This window comes from Bos indicus x Bos taurus, chromosome 1 (genome assembly GCF_003369695.1).
Source record: "Bos indicus x Bos taurus breed Angus x Brahman F1 hybrid chromosome 1, Bos_hybrid_MaternalHap_v2.0, whole genome shotgun sequence".
Lineage (NCBI taxonomy): Eukaryota > Metazoa > Chordata > Mammalia > Artiodactyla > Bovidae > Bos > Bos indicus x Bos taurus.
Genome location: NC_040076.1, coordinates 131,539,441 through 131,557,419, shown reverse-complemented (window position 1 = coordinate 131,557,419; position 17,979 = coordinate 131,539,441).

The window sequence follows — 17,979 nt, the reverse complement described above, 5'->3', positions numbered from 1 at the left end:
ATGAAACAAGCCATAGAAAAATCAAAAGAGAATGAAATAGCATATTTATTTATACAATGGAAGATAAATGTGTGATATTTAAAGCAATAGAAGATATCATCAGAAACAAGGTTAGTCAAATCAATTATAAAATAATTTCAACTTTTGGTAGACAAAAAACACTAAATGAAGTGAAAAATTAGAAAATTATTTAAATTATTAAAATAAGGCTTCAGGTCCAAAATAGATACAGAGTTATGCAAATTTATGGTGAAGACCTGTATTCTACTTGAGGATTTATCAAAAGATATGAAGATATTGTTTACATATAAAGAATGACAGGTTACATCTTTCATTCATATCACCTTTACCATTTATAATGTTGCAACATCATTGTAGGGAATAGATTTTCTCTACCAAAAATGTCTTGTTTTTGTTTCTTACAGATGATAAACTAACATGAAAAGATATTCAATGTGAATAATAATTAAAGAAATACAAGTTTGAGCAGCCAAGGAATGCCAACAGGAAATTAATAAAAATAAATAAGATCAAGAAAACCAGTTAAATTAGGTTCTGCATGGAAAACCCACACTGTTGTTGGCCACTCTAATTTGTTCCTATTTTTCTCAAGTGCAATCTGGAAATTTATAATAAAAACTATTCATATCTTTTGACTTGGTAATCCTACTTTTGGGAAAATACCCGAAGGTAACAATCCAAATGAAAAAAAAGCCATTTATATGAAGATATTTATGGCAGCATGTTCATAATGGGGGAAAATAGAAAGTGACCTAAATGCTCAGTGAGTGGGAATAACTAAGAGAACTATGGTGAATCAGAATTCCCTGTGACCATGAAAACTGAGAAGTATGTGAGCTGTGAAAATGTGCACATATCACAAAGCTAAGTGCAAGCAAAGCAGAATGCAGAATAGACTAGCCACTCTTACGACTTCACATAAATGGTGTTTGTGCTCTGATGAGTTTGGGAAAAAAATGTAGGTAGATGTAAATAGCTAGGAGTGTTCAATTCCTCCTTAATTTCCCTATAAAAGTATTTATTTAAGTATTTGTCAAAAATTTACTATTTGACAAAGCAATGAGATGGTAGTTAAAACTTCATTATATGTGTAATCCATGCAGACAATTGTTTTCTAATGTGTAGGGTATTTCTAGGTTTCCTTTGGAGGACTGACCTCACTGTTTCTGTACTATTACTCCTACTGTAGTTGGTTGATCACCTGAGCCTTCTGCCTGCAGAAAGCCATCACAAGGTTGCTGTGGGTGGCCTGGAGGAGGTGGAGTCCCTTTTCCCTCCTCGTTCCAGATACCATCTTCTTACTTGTCCCTGAAGTTAATACATCCTCTGAGTTTTGGCCGATGGACCACCAGGGAAGTCTCCCAGTTCTTCTTCCCTCCCACGTTCCTCTTCATCCTGGCAACCACTAATCTGCTCTCTGTCTCTATAAACTTTGCCTTTTCTCTATATTTCTATAAATTAAATCATAGATTAGAAAAAAGTATATCCTCTGAAACTTGAGGAGGAATTAAGTAATGCTCTGCCCCAGGGATCTAAACATAGAGTAAGAGCAGCATTGGGTAGGTGAGGTCTGACACTTTGTCCATGGTCTAGCAATCTTTTTGCCTTTGTCTAGCAATCTTGCCTTGGAGAAGGCAATGGCACCCCACTCCAGTACTCTTGCCTGGAAAATCCCATGGATGGAGGAGCCTGATGGGCTGTAGTCCATGGGGTCGCTAACAGTCGGACACGACTGAGTGACTTCACTTTCACTTTTCACTTTCATGCTTTGGAGAAGGAAATGGCAACCCACTCCAGTGTTCTTGCCTGGAGAATCCCAGGGACTTCGGGGCCTGGTGGGCTGCCGTCTATGGGGTTGCACAGAGTCGCACACGACTGAAGTGACTTAGCAGCAGCAGCAATCTTGCCTAGTGGTAAAGAAGTCACCTGCAAGACAGGAGACCCAGGAGATGTGGGTTTGATCCCAGGGTCGGGAAGATCCTTTGGAGTAGGAAAAGGCAACCCACTCCAGTATTCTTGCCTGGAGAATTCCATGGACAGAGGAGCCTGGAAGGCTACAGTCCACGGGGTCGAAAAGAGTTGCACATGACTGAGTAGCTAACACTTCCACTTTTCATTGATTGGATGACACATTCTTACAGAGACATAGGAGGGAGAGAACATCACAGATCATTATTTCCAGCCCTCTGCCTTCAATTAGAGCTGGCTGAAATAGGGGATCTATAGTACAGTGCATGTTAGGGAAACACAAACCTCACAATGTAAGCTTGGCAGACTAAGAGAAAAGACTTAAAGACACTGACATGGGAGTCCCTGGACAAACAGCTCAGTCAGATCATCTGGCTGGGAAGATGATGGTTCATGAACTCTACCCCATACTAGGGACTTCTGGTCACTTTTCGTTTTTTAAAGTCTTTATTGAATTTGTTACAATATTGTTTCTGTTTTATGTTCTGGATTTTTGGCTGAGAGGCATGTGGGATCTTAGCTTCCTGACTAGGGATTGAACGCACACATCCTGCCCTGGAAGGCGAAGTCTTAACCACTGGACTGCTAGCAAAGTTTCTGCTGCTGCTGCTGCCATGTTGCTTCAGTCGTGTCCAACTCTGTGCAACCCCAGAGATGGCAGCCCACCAGGCTCCCCCGTCCCTGGGACTCTCCAGGCAAGAACACTGGAGTGGGTTACCATTGCCTTCTCTGAGGAAAGTCTGTAGTCACCATTTAAAAGTCATATTCTTAGGAGCAGATAGGATAGCCATGAAGAAGAAATAGGATACTATGAAGAAATCTTACATATAAGAGAGAGACAAAAACCAATAGTTATAAGCATTTTCAAGTAAATAGTTGCCATAGGAAAAAGTGAAAAACAACTATCATTAATATTCTCAGAGAGCTTAAAGAAGATATTTCACAAGAAAAGTAAGAAAAACTACTATTGGACCAAGAACTATTAGAAATTAAAAATATGAAAGGGTGAAATGATAAACTTAATAGAAGAGCTGAAAAAATGGTATGACATCTCTCAAAAGGTAGAAGAAAAAGTCTAGTGATAGAAAATAGGAGGGACACAATTAAAATAAGTTAATTAAAAAAAAAGAAAATAGGAGGGACAAGGTGAGAAAGTTAGAGGACCGTGATGTTCACCAACATCCAAATAATGGAAGTCCCTGAAAGAGAGAATAGAGAGAGCAAAAAAGAACACATCATCAAAGAAGCAGCTCAAAAGGATTTTGAAAAATTAAATATGTGAGTATTCAGATTGACAGGTGTCCCTGAGTGTCAAACATAATGAAAGAAAATCAACTGACTCTAAGATATATCAAGAAATTGCAGAACACTGGGGCTGAAGTAGATTTTGAAAACCTTCAGAAAGAAAAGTCAGGCTATATAGTGATGATTAAGAATCAAGTCGTTTTGGACTTCTAAACACTGGGAACTAGGCTAGGGTGACAAAGTAACACCATCAAAATATCAGATGGAGTGACTCTGATGCTCAGCGGTATTAGTCAGAATTCTCCAGAGAAACAGAACCAATAGGTCACATATATCCTATTGGTTATATAAATGTTTAACGGAATATATTTGTGTAAATATATATAAGGAATATTTCAAGGAATTGGTTCATGTAATTGGGGAAACTAGTGAGTCTGAAATCTGTAGAGCAGGCTGGAGATGCAGGCAGAAACTAATGTTGCTGTCTGGAGGCAGAATTTCTTTTTCCGGAAGCCTCAGTTTTTGCTCTTAATTTCTTTCAACTGATTGGTTGAGAGTCACCTACATTATTGAGGGTAACTCCTTTTACTTAAAATCAACTGATTGTAGATGTTAACCATATCTATAAAATCCTGGCACAGCAACATCTAGATTAATGTTTAGCTAAGTAATTGGGTATGGCCTAGCCAATTTGATGCATAAAGATAACCATCACACCACCAAACTATCAATTAAGGATGCCAGGACAATAAGACATTTTCAGGCATAGAATGTCTTAAAATGTTTATATTCCATACATTCTCAGGAAGCTACTCAAGAATGTGCTCCAACAAACTGAAGGATCAAACCAAGCAAAAGGGAGACTTGGGTCTCATGGTGGGCTCCCTTAAATACTGAGACAGGGATTCTTGTGCAGGTGATTTATTGAGGAGATCTGTAAGGGATTTGAGGAAGTAGGTCTAGGAAATAGAGAAAGCTCAACAAGGAGTGATTTTAGGCAGAGTTCAGTCTAATCCTCCCGGAATATGCTGGAGGGCAAGTTACTTTACAGTTGTCCTAACCTGAAACAAAGGAACTGGCTTGCATACTCCCCTCTGGTCCATCGAGAGATGCTCCGGCGGGTGGCAGGTGAAGGGTGAAAATTTCAAGACCCTTGGGTCTCCAGGTTCAGGCTGAGTGCCCTCAGTTGTCCAAGGACAGTCCTCCGAAGATGAATTGAAAGTACTGGCTGTTGGAAACAAAAGCACACTGAAGCCAGGAAGTGTGGGTGTGTGTGTGAACATGAAACATGGTGAAATAGGGACAGAGGAAACAGAGACGCCAACTCAGGAGAGAAGAAAAGAAATCTCCAGGATAATGGTGAAGGGAAACCCCAAGAGGACAGACATGCAAACTGTTCAGATTGCTGGAGTGGATCAGAAGACTGTGAGAAAACTATTCAAAAAATAAAAATGATAAAATTCCTAGTGAGTTTGAATACATTGAGAAGAGATTTACATGTATGAGGAAGAGTTCACAGCTAGATTAATGATAAGAATATAGAAAACTTAGCAAAGGAAATGACAAAGTAATGATAAACTCCAGGGAAAACAAAATGTAGTAGAAATTAACACCAGCTCGTAAGCTTCATGACTCAGTTGTGAATAGCATTTACATGATCATAATAATGTAAACAGTGAAGCTATTGAGTTTAACTAAAATTATAAAGAAATTCCATTGGGAGAATGAGGATAAGAAGGTATGTGGTGGGGCTGGCGACAGAGACACAAAGTCTCATCTTCTGTACTGGGAAGCCAGTGAAGAGTGCAACTGAAAAATCAAGAAGTATCAGTATCAGCATGTTTCTTAGAGATAGGGAGGAAAACATTTAGAATAATCATCTTAAAGTTGAGAGTGGTTTCCTCTGAGTGGTGGTGGAATGGAGCAGTGTATGCAATTGCCATTTTTCATACAAGGCTTATAAAACAATTTGACTCTTGAAACTGTGGGCACAAGAAATTTTTACTAGAAGTAAAAGAGTAAATTAAAAAAAGAGAAAATGCCTCCAGGCAGAGATGACAGAGATGTGGGAAATGATGAGGAATAGGATTCTGATTCAGATACATTTCAGATGGTTTGTGTTCTCCCGGCCCCTGAGTAGGGGCCCAGGATATAGCAGTGCTGGCAGGGAGCCTCTGATCTGTAGACTTGAGAAAAAAGGCATCTTAGAACCTTGAAAACTTAAATGCATGGAACCATGAAAGTTTGTAATCTTCTTAAAAAATTAATATTTTATTTATTTATTTATTGGCTGCACTGGGTCTTAGTTGGGGCACGCAGGATCTTCGATCTTCGTTAGGGCATGTGGGCTCTTATGGTTAGGGCACGAGAACTCTTAGTTGTGGCATGAGGGATCTTAGTTCCCTGATCAGGGATCGAACCCAGGCCCCTGCATTGGGAGTGTGGAGTCTTAGCTACTGGACCACCAGGGAAGTCCCAAAGTTTGGAATCTTATATTCATAGAATCTCTTTTTAATTCATTCTCTAAAATGCAACTCAGCTGTCATCTCCTCCAGGAAGCCTGTACAGATTGATCCTTTTTCCATACCCCTGAGATCCCTGCCTTGTCCTGATACCCCAGTACTCATCAGCCTGTAGCATCATGCTGCTCACCTCCCTCCCTCCTCCACTGATGACAGAACACGAAGCCTTAATCATTTCCAAGTGAACTCAGTCATTTCTACTTCGAACACGATTGTTCAGGATTCCCACCCCAGCTCCCATCCTCTCCCTGGAGGGACATCCAGTCTGGGGACCTAGAGGGGCCTTGGCTTCATGGAGGGCTCCCGGTCTCTGGTTTTGGCAAGAGTCCATGTTGGCACCTGGGATGTGTCACTTACCCCTCTGGTTGGTTTGTGGCATCCTGAACCACAGACACCGCCTGAGATATCTACGTCATAGATCTGTGTCTTCCTGGTCTTGCCCACAGCGCCCCTTCTTGTCTGCTGTCCCTCCTCAATCATATCCTTGAGCCCCTTGAATGAAACTCTGGAGCTTCTACAGTATGACGGAGGCTCAGAGAAGGCTCTGCACATCCTATTTGCTCAGACGTGCCCCGCCTGCCACCGTTTTACCCCACCGCATTTTTACTGAGATGGGGTTGTGAAACTCATGGGTCCCCGCAGGACCTCACTTACCCGGCTGGCCCTTTCCTGGGAGTGACACACATCCCTTCTCCCACGGATCCCTGAACTATCAGACTAGTTTTCTGTTGTTGCAAAACAATATTACCACTAATGCTGAGATTAACAATATTACCACTAATGCTGAGATTTAAAACAAGACACACATGTCATCTCATGGTTTCTGTGGGTTGGGAGTCTGGCCATGGCTTAGAGGTGACTTTGCAGTCAAGGGGCTGCCAGGGGTGAGTTCTTCCCTGAGGCTTAACTGGGGAAAGATCTGCTCCAGGTTCTCATGGTGGTCGGCCGCATTCCATTTCTCAGCCATGGGCCTCGGGCCTCGGTTTCTCGCTGGTGTTGGTTGGAGAGCGCTCTCAGATCCTTGTCATGTAGTCCTCACAGGGGTGCTCCCAGCATGGCAGCTGGCTTCTTAGAGTCAGCAAAGGAGGGTATCTCCGCATACGGCAGACACAGAAACTGTGTGTAGTGTGATCATGTACCTATAATCATGGACATGCTGTCACCTGTGCCACATCTGATGGTTGGAAGCAAGTCCAGGTTCTGCCCACACTGTGGGCAGGGGAGGGGATTAGCAGGGGCATGAGTACCCAGAGGTGGAGGCAGATCCGTCACTGAGGGCCAGCTCAGAGTCTGCTCCCTGCAGGGTCTGGCTCCAGGGTCTTGAACATCCAACTAGGGGTGTGGGGCCCCCAATCCTGCATTAATCTCTGATTCTCCCAATACCTCTGTCTCCTCCTGGCCTGTGGAGTCTTGGGTGGGGGAACTAACACAACTCAAGCATGTCTTCTTAATTCTACTTTTGCAGCATGCTGCCTTTGTGTGCTCAGAAGCCTGGATTTTGGTATCTCAAGCAGTTTGCAGTTAGAAATTCCAAAATTCATGGATCTTGAGAAAGAAGAATGGAACTGGAGGAATCAACCTACCTGACTTCAGGCTCTATTACAAAGCCACAGTTATCAAGACAGTTTGGTACTGGCACAAAGACAGAAATATTGATCAATGGAACAAAATAGAAAGCCCAGAGATAAATCCACGCACATATGGACACCTTATCTTTGACAAAGGAGGCAAGAATATACAATGGATTAAAGACAATCTCTTTAACAAGTGGTGCTGGGAAAACTGGTCAACCACTTGTAAAAGAATGAAACTAGAGCACTTTTTAACACCATACACAAAAGTAAACTCAAAATGGATTAAAGATCTCAACGTAAGACCAGAAACTATAAAACTCCTAGAGGAGAACATAGGCAAAACACTCTCTGACATACATCACAGCAGGATCCTCTATGACCCACCTCCCAGAATATTGGAAATAAAAGCAAAAATAAACAAATGGGACCTAATTAAACTTAAAAGCTTCTGCACAACAAAGGAAACTATTAGCAAGGTGAAAAGACAGCCTTCAGAATGGGAGAAAATAATAGCAAATGAAGCAACTGACAAACAACTAATCTCAAAAATATACAAGCAACTCCTACAGCTCAACTCCAGAAAAATAATGACCCAATCAAAAAATGGGCCAAAGAACTAAATAGACATTTCTCCAAAGAAGACATACAGATGGCTAACAAACACATGAAAAGATGCTCAACATCACTCATTATCGGAGAAATGCAAATCAAAACCACTATGAGGCACCATTTCACGCCAGTCAGAATGGCTGCGATCCAAAGTCTACAAGCAATAAATGCTGGAGAGGGTGTGAAGAAAAGGGAACTCTCTTACACTGTTGGTGGGAATGTAAACTAGTACAGCCACTATGGAGAACAGTGTGGAGATTCCTTAAAAACTGGAAATAGAACTGCCTTATGATCCAGCAATCCTACTGCTGGGCATACATACTGAGGAAACCAGAAGGGAAAGAGACACGTGTACCCAATGTTCATCGCAGCACTGTTTATAATAGCCAGGACATGGAAGCAACCTAGATGCCCATCAGCAGATGAATGGATAAGAAAGCTGTGGTACATATACACAATGGAGTATTTCTCAGCCATTAAAAAGAATACATTGAATCAGTTCTAATGAGGTGGATGAAACTGGAACCTATTATACAGAGTGAAGTAAGCCAGAAAGAAAAATACCAATACAGTATACTAACGCATATATATGGAATTTAGAAAGATGGTAACAATAACCCTGTGTACGAGACAGCAAAAGAGACACTGATGTATAGATCAGTCTTATGGACTCTGTGGGAGAGGGAGAGAGTCGGGAGATTTGGGAGAATGGCATTGAAACATGTAAAATATCATGTATGAAACGAGTTGCCAGTCCAGGTTCGATGCACGATACTGGATGCTTGGGGCTGGTGCACTGGGACGACCCAGAGGGAGGGTATGGGGAGGGAGGAGGGAGGAGGGTTCAGGATGGGGAACACAGGTATACCTGTGGTGGATTCATTTCGATATTTGGCAAAACTAATACAATATTGTAAAGTTTAAAAATAAAATAAAAAAAAAGAAATTCCAAAATTCTATTTTAAACTAAAAAGCCAAATTCTAACATACATTAGGTGCAGCCAGATACTGCTTGATTCCACTTATATGAGACACCTAAAGTAGTTGAATTCATAGAGTCAGAAAGTACATTGGTAGGTGCAGGGGTTGGGGATGGGGGGTGGTGGACTGAGGAGTTAGTGTTTCATGGGGACAGAGTTTCAGTTTAGAAAGGTGAAAAATTCAGGAGACGGGTGATGGTGAGATTTGCACAACACTGTGAGTGTACTTAGAGCCACCGAACTGTCCAGTTAAATACGGTTGAAATAGTACGTTTTATATCATGTGACTTTTACCACAATAAAAAAAAAATGAAAAAAACTCCCCCAATCCCCCTCAAAAGCTGAAAACTTATGTCTTTTTTTTGTCCTTCCTTTTCAATGTAACAAACCCCAAATTCCCAAACTGCTGCCTCAAATGTACAGAAAAATGATGGGCAAGAGTGAATGGTAGGGAGTCCCGTCCCCGTGCCCTGCTCCCACATGTGGGAGCTACAGGAGTGAAAACCACACAGTGTCAGGGCCCTGGGTGCAAATTCTGGCTCTGCCACCTACTTGATTTGTGGCCTTGGGCAAGTCACTTATTTTCTATGAGCCTCAGCTTCCTCCCCTATAAGATCATAGGGCTAATACTTATGCTGTGAGGATTAATTGGAATAAATCTGGCCCAAACTCCTTTGTAAACTATAAAGTACCATATATGTGTGCATTCTCATTATAGTCACACAAGTGCCCAAGAGGCTCCTCTGATTGTAGGCAACACCCAATTGTGATACGGTTTCTTTGTTGTTCTGGGGATAGAATCGCAGCCTTTGATTAGATGTGTAAGAGCAGATGCTGACTACAAGCTTGTAGCTGTGTCTTGGGCAAGGCCTGCTTTGTCTTGAGGTTTTACCAAATCAGCGTCCAATAACCAGAGTGTAATATTAGGTGTGTGGATGTTCCTGGTAAATGACAGATGTGGAATGAAACAACAGTCAGATTCCTAAGCTGGAAGTGAGATTCTAAAGTGCCACTTGAGGGACTTCCCTGGTGGTCCAGTGGTTAAGACTTCATCTTTCAATGCAGAGGGCGTGGGTTTGATCCTTGGTTGGGAGCTAAGATCTCACATGCCTTGTGGCCAAAAAACCAAAACAAAGTAGAAGCAATATTGTAACAAATTTAATAAAGACTTTAAAATGAGTCCTATCAAAAAATCTTTAAAAAACAACCAACCAAACAAATGCAACACAAAAAAACAAAACCAAAACACCAAAATGTCATTCAGAGTTTATTCATTCCTTGCACAGCGTTCTTTCCATCACAGCGGTGTTATGACTCATTGTGTTACGAGGTTGCTATGGTCCCAGGCTGTGTGAGGGCAGAGTTATGTTATGCAAAGACTTGCAGAAGTGCTTTCTCCTTTTTGGACTTGCTCAAACAATATTAATTTTAATAAGTATTTATGGAGGCTGGCTGCCATCGGATGGTATGGACAACACAAACAGGCCATAAAATTCCTTTAACTTTCTCGCGAAAATCTCATCTTCTGCTGCCTCATAGCTCATCTTTTACTAGAAGAAAGAAATTGATACATCAAACTGCAGATCCAGCTGGAGGTCCATAAAATGAGAAAAGCAACCTGTTACCTGGGTATGAAATGAGGGCCCTCCTGATGGCAGAAGGAACTTCCCAGGGCTGTCTCATTCTGTCCACAGATGTTTTGCATTTGTCTTTCTGTAGTTGATCTGAAGATCTCTACTCTAGTTGGGGCTTTCCACAACATTTCTCTTTAAAGGGACCTCCTTGCTGCTCCAGTGGTTAAGAATGTGCCTGCCAGTGCAGGGGACACAGGTTCATCCCTGGTCTGGGAAGATCCTACATGGCATGGGGCAACTAGCCGCATGCATCACAACTACCAAGCCTGTGTACTGCAGCTGCTGAAGTCCAAGTGCCTGAGCCCATGCTCTGCAGCAAGAGAAGCCACGGCAACAGGAAAGCCACACACCACGATGAAGAGTAGCCCCTGTTTGCCACAACTAGAGAAAGCCTGAGTGCAGCAACGAAGACCCAGCGCAGTCAAAAGGAAATAAATAAATAAAGATAAGAAGAAAATAAAGCCAGTTGAATCGAACATGCAGTATATAGGCAAACCGCATTATTTATCTAACATTCTTATCAGGGTGACGGTGGGTATACCTCTGGCTTCACATTGACATGGAGTAAAGAGAGGGTGAGTTAATCATCTTAATGGTGGTGTTTTGGGCAGAGAACTCAGAAGTTGGCAAAGGGAAAGCATTAATCCATAGGCGTCAGAGCCCGAAGCCTAGCTTAGCCTGCTCTGCAGAAAAGAGACACAGGGACAGGGAACCAGTCAGTGTCTTGGAGGCAGTTCCCGCCTGCAGGATACAGCGAGCAGGGTTAGGCACTGCTCCAGGGTGGAGAGTGTTCGCTCCTTGTGTTGTTTCTTTAGGCCCAATGGTGCTAACTCTGGAGGGGTGAAGGCAGACAGATGTTACCAACGTTCTGTGTCTTATGTGCTGAGCCCAGTGTTAAGGCCTTTATGGATAGGGCCTTATTTAATCACAATAAAAAGTCTATGAAGCAAGTACAATGACCATGACTTTTATACTCACAATAGCCTCAAAGACTCAGATGAGAAGAAATGAAATTTTAAAAATGTCCCTAACATTGAACTTAGAGGCAAATCTTACTGATAGAAGATCTGTAACCTAACAATATTTCAAGCCTTTTCAACACAAAATATTAATCTATTTGTCCCTTCTGGTTGAAAAGATATCCATTTCAAGGTCTGTGGCCCCACCTCCCCCAACTCCACTCACATTTCATACGTCCTGTTTAAGGGAGCCTTCGGGACCCAGTGGCATTTTCTTGGTGGGCTTCAGGTCTGTGTTGGCTCATTGATGAGGTATCTGCTGCAGATGCCCCTCCTTACTTCTTTCCACCTCAGTTTGTGCTTAGGCCAGGAGCAGGGTATCTTCCCCTTGGCCCCACTGCTACCCTTGTGCTGTTGCTGTCACCCTGAGCTCAGCTGCAAAGAGCTTCCTCTGTCTGGAGGATCAGCGATGGGGTCCACTTGCCTTGTGCTGTGCTTACTTCTAGACTGACTCATGGTGTTCATTCTCAATTAATTTCTGTTTTCCATTCATGCTCATGGACACCCCTAGGGCTACTGCAGCCAGCCCATCACCTCTCACTGTCAGCTCTGCAAGGCTGCTGGCTGACTCTCAGAGCTCTCAGAGGGGCAGAGTACAGCTCTGTCCACTCTCAGATGCCCTCTGCCCAGCCTGAGCCTGCCCTGGGATGAGAGGCAGGGATCTGGGTTCTTACAAGGTGTCTCCTTCCTCTTTCTCTCAAAACTTTCTTCCTTCTCTTGCATCTTGGAGCTCTTCCATTTGCTTTGGAGTACAAGACAAGTGTACTTTCTCTATTGGCATCCCCATTTAAACATCTTCATGTTTCTCATCCAAAAAGTAACCTCTTTTGATCTCAAAAGATAAATCACGCAGCCATTTGTTCCCAATGGTGACTGTAGCTAGCTCGATGGATGTCCTTCCTTCCCTTTAATTACAGAGTATGAGTGGGACAGTGACAATACACTAGCATAACAAATGCTTTGAAACACAATTTCACTAAATTAATGAAGGGCTTCCCAGGTGGCGCTAGTAGTAAAGAACCCACCTGCCAATGTACGAGATACAGGAGACACAGGTTCGATCCCTGGGTCCAGAAGATCCCCTGGAGTAGGAAATGGAAAACTACTCCAGTATTTTTGCCTGGAGAATCCCATGGACAGAGGAGCCTGGTAGGCTATAGTCCATAGGGTAGCAAAGAGTTGGACATGACTGAAGTGACTTAGCATGCATACTAATGTTATCTCCATTTCACAATGAAGAAACTGTCTCAAAGAGGTTGAGTATCTGACCAAGCTGGTACAAACCCCAGAGTTGTCTTAAAAAAGATGTTCCCCCTACCCACCTCTTGCACCAATCATGCTACTTTCCAGAGGAAGCCCATGCTCCTTGCCAGTTGCTGAGTGGGTACAAAGGAAACCCTTTCAAAGCAGGAGTTGCTGGTCTTAAGGTACAACAGAAGCCAGAGTCCTCATGGGAAGACTGGCTGTGTTAGGTGGGGTTGTAAGAACCATGCTAAGGGAACAGACAGATGCTAGCAAACAGGTCCCTGTTGCTTCAGCTAAAGCAGGAAAAAGGAAGAGAGGGTGAGTAAATTCCCAGGTATGAAGACTGTTCTCTGTGTTCAAGAGGTCGGAGAAACCAGTGAAAACCTCCAAGTGGGTTCTGTCCAGTGAGATGACTGAAGAAACAAAGGAGGAAGAGATAAGGGGATGTGCTTGATTTCTGAGAGCTGGTTCACCAGCTGGTAGGAACACAGGATTCAGGACACACAGGAGGTATGTGAACTCCCAGTTCCCCAGAAAGAAACACTGACTGTCCCAAATGTAATAGAGTACTCTCAGCTCAATGATTTCTTCTCCCTGCTCAAATCTCACTGAAAAGGCAGAGGAATTAAAATGGGAATAAATCTACAAGAACAAAGAATACAACAGAGAATGAATCTCCGGACACTGATATTTGGAACCCCCCATACAAATGGCTGGGTTACCACGTGATCTCCTATTGCAAAGTCTAGAAGCCAACAAGCTCTGCCAAAGCACAAAGAGCTTCTGGTCAACCTTTCAGGACTTCACTTTTAGATGGGCAACCATTGACCATCAGACATTTGTAACAAGCCTCGTATGTGACCAAAAAGGCACACAGGAAAAGGTAACTGAAGAAACCCAAATGAGAAAGAAAGAAAAAATCTTTATAAAAGCTCCCTATAATTGAATATCCTCAGAGTGATAAGAGGTAATATAATATTAAGTATCCTTAGAGAGATGAGGTGAGGTAATGTGGAAGAGTTCATGGGAATTTAAAATGTGATAAAAGTGATATATTTACTAACTGAGTTGGAAGATAAATTGAGTAAGATAGTGTGGAAGGTAATCCCTCAGAAATAGAATAACAAAATAAAAGAGATGGAAACTAGAAAAAGAAAAGATAAAGCTGGAGAATCAGGTCAAGATGTCAATATTTAATGAAAAAGAGCCCTAAAGAAAGAATGAGGGAAGTGGATGAGAAGAAGCTATCCAAGAAATAATGCAAGAGAAATTTATAGAAATAATATAATTTCTAAGACAAGAACTTCTGGATTTAAACTTTCAGCAAAATGAATGACCAGAGTTTGACTATAAGGTACATCTTCATGTAGTTTCAGAACACCTGGGATACAGAGACAAGACTAAAATCTTCTAAGGAGAAAAAGCAGTCTATGCCTCACATATCAGGAATTGGAATGGTGTGGGATTTATCATGGGAACTCTGCAAGATTGAAGACAATGAGTCATGCTTTCAAAATTCTAGGAAAGATATGTTTCAGTCTAGAATTCCATATTCTGCCAAACCATCAATCAGGATTGAAGGCAGAATATTTGCAGATGTACAAGTTTTTACAAACACATCTCCTTTGTTCAGATGTTCAGAAAGCTACTGGGTGTGTGTTCCACAGAACGAAACTGAAACCAAAAAAGAGGAGAACGTCAACTTAATGTGGGAAGAGCCAACACAGGACAGTAGCAAAGGGAATCCTCAGGACGATGGGAGGATAATTTCCAGTATTGCAGCTAGTCTAGGTCCAGAGAGCACCCGTTGAGATTTGAGAAGGATGGAAATCTCCAGAAGGAATGGCCTCAAGAAATTCTCTGGTCCAGTGATTAGGAATCTGCCTTCCAATACAGGAAACACAGGTTTAATCCCTGGTTGGGTAACTAGAACCCACGCAATGCGGGACAACTAAGCCTACACTCCCACAACTACTGAGCCCATACTCTAGAGCCCATGCACAACTGGAGAGAAGCCATGGACTGCAATGAAGAGCCTGCGTGTAACGAAGACCTGACAAATAAATAAATATTTAAAAAAATCCCCTAGAATTGGTAGCTTATCTGATGGGATGGCATTGAGATTGTCCATATCTTCCACAAGATGAAGTGACATATACAAGATAAAATAAAAAGATCATGAGATAAAGATATATTAATATTATTTAGAAATAAGCAATCAAGAATAATAGTTTAAAAAGCTAAAAATGGTTGCCTCTGGGTAGCAAGAATCAGGGATGTAGTGGGAGTTATCCTGAGGAATAATGTTTTCATTTAAGTCTGTAGTTTTGTTTAAAAGGATGCATATATATATTATTTTGAAATTGGTGATATTTGTCATTTTTGACCTATAAAAATGGTAGTTTCCTTGGTCCTACTTAATAGAAATGAAATTATAGCATAAGTGTGAATCATTAAAACAGTGTTATACACATCAAGATGTATTAGTTCCATAGTATTATAAAAATAATTTTTAATCAAGATAGAAAAAGGAAAACAAATTATGAGCACTTTGGCATAACTCAGTGGATGAGATAACACTTCGGTTATGTCATCTCTGCCCTTCTAGTATTCTTCATGTCTGTGTATGAATTATGTTTTCATGACAATGTTACATCTATCTGGTTTCTATCTTGATAAATGATTATTTGAAGACCATGGCAAAACATTTGTATTTCTTGTTCATCTCTTGGTTTCTCTTGATGCCTATCAGATCAGATAGGTCGCTCAGTCGTGTCTGACTCTGCGACCCCATGAATCGCAGCACGTCAGGCCTCCCTGTCCATCACCAACTCCCAGAGTTCACCCAGACTCACGTCCATCGAGTCAGTGATGCCATCCAGCCATCTCATCCTCTGTCATCCCCTTCTCCTCCTGCCCCCAATCCCTCCCAGCATCAGAGTCTTTTCCAATGAGTCAACTCTTCGCATGAGGTGGCCAAAGTACTGGAGTTTCAGCTTTAGCATCATTCCTTCCAAAGACATCCCAGGGCTGAGCTCCTTCAGAATGGACTGGTTGGATCTCCTTGCAGTCCAAGGGACTCTCAAGAGTCTTCTCCAGCACCACAGTTCAAAAGCATCAATTTTCGGCGCTCAGCCTTTTTCACAGTCCAACTCTCACATCCATACATGACTATTGGAAAAACCATAGCCTTGACTAGACGAACCTTTGTTGGCAAAGTAATGTCTCTGCTTTTGAATATGCTATCTAGGTTGGTCATAACTTTCCTTCCAAGGAGTAATCGTCTTTTAATTTCATGGCTGCAGTCACCATCTGTAGTGATTTTGGAGCCCCAAAAATAAAGTCTGACACTGTTTCCACTGTTTCCCCATCTATTTTCCATGAAGTGATGGGACCGAAAGCCATGATCTTCGTTTCTGAATGTTGAGCTTTAAGCCAACTTTTTCACTCTCCACTTTCACTTTCATCAAGAGGCTTTTGAGTTCCTCTTCACTTTCTGCCACAACTGTGGTGTCATCTGCATATCTGAGGTTATTAGTATTTCTCCCGGCAATCTTGATTCCAGCTGTGTTCCTTCCAGTCCAGTGTTTCTCATGATGTACTCTGCATATAAGTTAAATAAACAGGATGACAATATACAGCCTTGATGAACTCCTTTTCCTATTTGGAACCAGTCTGTTGTTCCATGTCCAGTTCTAACTGTTGCTTCCTGACCTGCATACAAATTTCTCAAGAGGCAGATCAGGTGGTCTGGTATTCCCATCTCTTTCAGAATTTTCCACAGTTTATTGTGATCCATACAGTCAAAGGCTTTGTCATAGTCAATAAAGTAGAAACAGATGCTTTTCTGGAGCTCTCTTGCTTTTTCCATGATCCAGCGGATGTTGGCAATTTGATCTCTGGTTCCTCTGTCTTTTCTAAAACCAGCTTGAACATCAGGAAGTGCACGGTTCACATATTGCTGAAGCCTGGCTTGGAGAATTTTGAGAATTACTTTACTAGCGTGTGAGATGAGTGCAATTATGCGGTAGTTTGACCATTCTTTGGCATTGCCTTTCTTGATGCCTATACTAAGTATCTATCTTTCTGTATCTGTAACTCTCTATTTAATCCCTTTCTCCAAAAGCTTTCTCTTTCCTGACTTGGTTCAGATTTCCTGGCAGAGACTGGACAGACTTCAGACTGTCTAGGGTCAGGAGAGACGCAGTGGCCCACTGTCCAGGGCTGGTTCTGGACCTTGCAGAGAACACAACACCTCTACCCTGGGAACTGCTCCCAGGAGCTCTGTATGTGAGACAGGCCTGGGACCTGGGACTCTTTGCTGCAGTGCTTGCACTGGACACAGCTCTCCTCAAGCTACAAAATACAAAGAAACTATTTGGGGCTAAAAATAACAACATACATGGGCAGTTAGGGCAAATTCTGAACAAAAGATACAAAAGACCAAAAAGCCCAACTGCCAGTTCTGAAGAGCCTGGAGCAAAAGCAGGGTCAAGTGTCTGCCTTCTGCACACAATCCCACCTGGATTACCGAGGCTGTCCCTCAGGGACCCTCACCCCAGGTAAAGAACCAGTTTGCCCTCCTCAGGGTGTAAGCAAGGGAAGCTGTTACTTGTTTTTGCTTCCTTCTGTGGCAGCAGGGGTCCCAATAAGGCCTTGCTTGAGTTTGTTGTCTGGTCTCTGATCAATTTCTATTGATGAAGGAGGTCAAAAACCCTGATCAGTAATGCACTGTAGGATATCTCCTTAGAGCTGAATGGGACAGAAATGATAATTAACCTGATCAGATTCCCTTCTCCAAGAATTTGGACTTGAACTGGAGAGACACCAGATATTTTGTTTCTTTGTGGAGTGGCAGAAGCTGTGGGTCTCTCAGGAGGCGTGGATTATGCAGTTTGTCCCATGAGCTGAGGATCAGGAAACGCCAGGCTGCAGACACAGGGCAGTGAAGCACATGCTCAGAGAGAATCAGAAAAGAGAGGTGGAATAGAAATCAGGATGACTCCTAGTTATGGTTCTTTCCTGAGAAAGCCTGCATTCTCCTCAGATTCTATAAGACAGCTTAATGATCTTAAACAAAAGTCTCCCCCCTTTCTTTGTTGAAATTAGATCGTGTGTGATTCAGTGATCTGCCACCATAATACTAGTGGTGACATGTTAAT